Source organism: Miniopterus natalensis, chromosome X (genome assembly GCF_054644295.1).
Source record: "Miniopterus natalensis isolate mMinNat1 chromosome X, mMinNat1.hap1, whole genome shotgun sequence".
Taxonomy (NCBI): Eukaryota; Metazoa; Chordata; class Mammalia; order Chiroptera; family Miniopteridae; genus Miniopterus; species Miniopterus natalensis.
The window spans coordinates 17,207,551-17,211,933 of NC_142103.1; the positions used below are offsets into that span (position 1 = coordinate 17,207,551).

The 4,383-nt window shown below is 41.0% G+C and overlaps 1 pseudogene; it reads left to right on the forward strand.

Annotated features, from left to right (window-relative positions):
* The first annotated feature begins 2,015 nt into the window (after positions 1–2,015).
* Positions 2,016–3,951, forward strand: LOC107529326 (polyadenylate-binding protein 2 pseudogene; annotated as a pseudogene).
* Positions 3,952–4,383: the final 432 nt, after the last annotated feature.

The following is a 4,383-nucleotide window of genomic DNA, read 5'->3' on the forward strand; positions in this document are numbered from 1 at the left end:
TCTCTCAGATATGGGGGCTAGATTCGAGGAGACGAAGGAAGGAGGATTTTTCTGGGTTAGGCAAAATGAACAATTGCTTTAAAATCTAATCTTCCAGGCTTCGAATAGACAATCTTTAAGAACATGGTAAGTGGACTAGGTCTCAGAGATAATGACTTGTATAGAGTTACAGTAATTTAGACTCTGATGTAATGGCATGGTGGTAGACAGAAAGCCTAACTGAACAGATGAGAGCCCAAATCAGACCCGTGAGTGTATAGACTTCTGATGGGTGAGAGCAGTTTTGCAGATCAGTGGTCAAAATATGGACCTTATAGTAAGGTGATGTTGGAAAGAAGTAAAATGCAATCATTATCTCACACAAATTTGCAAAAATCTCTTCTACTTAGGTTAACCTAACTGGGAAAAGCAAAGCTATGTTTGAGATATTCAGAAGATAATATTTATTCACAAAGATATATGCACCCCTATGCTCATTGCATCACTATTCACAGTGGCCAAGGCATGGAAACAATGGCAGTGTCCTTTGATAAATGATTGGGTAAAGAAAATGTGTAAATATTTACCATGGAATACTACTCAGCCATAAGAAAAGATGAAATACTGCCATTTGTGACAACATGGATCCACCTTGAGAATATCATGCTAAGTGAAATAAGTCATTGAGGAAAAGCTAAGAACCATATGATTTCACTCATATGTAGGATATAAAACTGAAACTCATAGACACAGATAACAGCATGGTGGTTACCAGACAGAAGGGGATGGAGGGTAGTAAAGGGTAAAAGGTACCAAATATATGGTAACAGAAAATGATTTGACTTTGAGTGGTAGACACACAATGAAATATACAAATCAAGTATCATAGAAATGTACACTTGAGACCTATATAATCTTATTAACCAATGTCACTGAAATATATTTAATTAAAGTAAAATAAAATAAATCTTCCCTTTGTTATAAGAGGAAGGCTGGAACCTCTGCAACAAAGTCCTAAGATTTACTTAAATTCCTTTTTCAATTGTTATAAAGGTTTAAATTTCTACCTTCTAGTTTTAAAATATCATGAAGAAACTGGTCAAATATGTGTTTAGAAAGGTAACCAGTAACCTCTCATGAAGATCATGTTGAATGTTGGCTAAAGATACCAAAAAGAATGGAAGGAAGAGCTGGACTAGTGTTAGTGGAGCAGCAGAAAGGTCTTTGGGAATTTCACATGTCTACTTCCTAAGGGGGGATATGTTTTGAAAGACTGGCAAAGATATGTTAGAGAGCTATTTGGATGGTTCTTTATCATTCTCTTCCTCTTGGTCAAGTTTCTCTAGTAGCTGAGATGGGTAGTGACTGACAAAGTTACTAGGAAGAGGGCTGGAGTGACTTTGATGACCAAGTACAAGCATCAGGAGGGCACTGACACAATTACTAGCCTCCCCCTCCCCCTCTCTCCCTGCACCCAATGATATTCCCTGTTATACAAATATGAATTCCCTCCCTTCTCATTGATCCTCACTGATTCCACCAGAGTGCACATCTTTGTCATACTCCCTTTCCTTTCACTTGTTTACTCTCTCCTGAGACTTGACAGGAATATTTTCTATTTTAAAGGGACATTACCTCCTTTTACAGTGTTATCAACTCCCAGTTCCCTCTTCCAAGTTAGGCTCAAAAGGAATGTCATACAGCCTGGCATGTCCGATAACTATATTATTTCATCCATTTGACAAGTAAAATTTATAGAGGAAGGGGATCAAAGCCCTGGGATGCTGTGGAAGAAATCTGAATAAGAATTTGAGAACTAAAAAGGTCAGTGATCTGATGAGAATGGGTAGTCCTGAGGAGTTCTGAAGCCCTTGTTCTAAGAAAAGCCCTTGTTCTATTTCATTTTGAAGCATGCTGAGATGACTTAGGGATAAAAAGACTCACTTTGAAGTGATGAACTATCCCATTTGAGCTTAAAACTGATGGTTGCAAGGACCAGAATGATATGCTTATTAATTATATGACTGGAGATCTACATGGCTGTCTACCTTTTGGAGGTAAAACTCTTATGGGTGCCCCAGCAAAATGAGGTAGCACATCCTGCTTAACTACAGGGGAGCATTTCTGAAGTCATACATACTGAGATATACTTTAGATATCTATGTCAGTCTAAAGATTTCCATAATAGGTCAGTTTAACAAATGGTTCTCAAATGTCTATTTTCTAGGCACTATGCTAGTTTCCAGAGATACAGAGATAATAATAACTTGTAATAGTCAAGTATTATCAATAGTTTAGTTTTGTTTTTTTACTATGAGTCAGTGCTAGGTGCTTTAAATATATCATCTCATTTCATTCTTTCTGTTACCCTGAGGTATTCTTAGCCCCACTTTAAAAATGAAGAAAAGGGTGGGTAGAAAGGTTATATCATTTGCCTAAGGTTACACAGCTAGTACATAGCAGAGGTGGGACTCCATCCCAGGTATGCCTAATTCCAAACTTCATGATCTAACTGCTATATTTCAGAGACTATTAAGCTTTAAGGCTCTTGTGGTGAAGTGTCAGACACACAAAGAGAGAGAGTTTCAAGCCATCATGTTAAATGCTACGATACAGGCATTGTTGGTGGGGGCTCACTACAAGCAGCTTGATAATTCTAGACTAGAGTATAAGGTGCAAAAAAGGAAAAGATGGAGGCAGGTCTGGAAAGGCCTAATATGTCACTTGGAGTCTGGATTTTTTCTTATCTGGGACAAAAAACTATAGAAAAGAAGGGTTTTGTGCAGGGGAATAATATGCACAGATGTACATGGGAGGGTAGATTTGTTATATGGTCTGAAATTTACTTTACAAATATTCAGCACTGATAGTGTGAGATACACACATACCTGTACCCTAGGAACAGTTCATATCTGAAGTCCCCCAATGAGGAACTCACTCCAGCAGTGCTTAATTTGCATCTGAAAGACTCTAAGTACATACTCTAGAGGCATCTACTCTAAAGCTTTACCCAATCTACCCAAATCTACACTAGAGGGTTTGCTCATTAATATAAAGAAGGGTGGCATTCCGGGCTCTGGTCTGGGGCAGTGGTGCCATCTTGTTTCCCAGGCTGGTGGGGAGGCCTGAGAGGAGGTCCTGGGGAGCATAAGGGACTATAGAACATCCTGGAGTCTGAGGAACTGGAGCCTGAAGAGCTGCTGCTGGAGCCCCAGCTAGAGCCAGAGCCCAAAGAGGAGCAGCCCTAGCCATGCTGCCCGCCCCCAGCTCTGGGCCCTGGGCCTGGCTCAGGAGTCCCTGGCAGCCAGGAGGAGGAGGAGCTGGGACTGTTCAAGGGTGACCCAGGGGATTGCACTATTGAGGACCTGAAGGCCAAGAGCTGGAAGCAATCAAAACTTGAGTTAGACAGATGGAAGAAGTTGAGAAGCTAAAGGAGCTTCAGTATGAGGTGGAGAAGCAGATGAATATGAAACCACCTCCAGGCAATTCTGGCCCAGTGATCATATCTATTGAGGAGAAGATGGAGGGTGATGCCTGTTCCATTGATGTTGGCCATGTGGAGTATGCTGCAACAGCAGAAGAACTGGAAGCACACTTTCATGGCTGTGGTTCAGTCAACCGTGTTCCCATACTCTATGACAAATTTAGTGGCCATCCCAAAGGGTTTGCATATATAGAGTTCTCAAACAAAGAGTCAATGAGAATTTCCCTGGCCTTAGATGAGCCCTTATTTAAAGGAACACAAATCAAGGTGATCCCAAAATGACCCAAGAGACCAAGCATTAGACAACAGACCAGTGTTTCCCAGTAGCTCTACACAGTGCCTGGACCACTAACTACAACAGTTCCACCTCTAGATTCTACATTGGTCTTAACAGCAGGCCCCAGGGTTGCATCTACAGAGGCTGGACTACAGCGACTTCATGGTATCCCCCTTGCTTAAAAAAGAAAAGAAAAAAAAAGTGTGCATAAGAGGAGAGAGAGGGAAAAAAGAGAAAAGGGGAAATTTTTAAAAAAGAAAAGAAAAACAGAATATGACATTGATGGGAAAAAAATATATTTTAAATATATATATACTGTGAAAGAGGAAGAATCCCATAACTAATTGATGAGGAAGGACCTGCTTTGGGGAGTAGGGGAAGGTACAGGGAGTAGGGCAGGAGTTTGCTCATTCACTCTGGAGATTTGCCATGGACATATCTCAGCTGCACAAGCTGCTCCCCTTTTTCCCATCTAACTTCACCCCGTTGAAGGCTGCTCAAGGATAGATGGGCATGGATGGTAGGAGGGTGTTTTTTTACCCCAGGACACCAAACTGTTCTGCTTGTTATCTTCCTTCCATCTTCTCCCTGACAATCATAGTCCCCTCCTGCCTGTTCCTATCCTCTTTTCTAACTCCCTGCT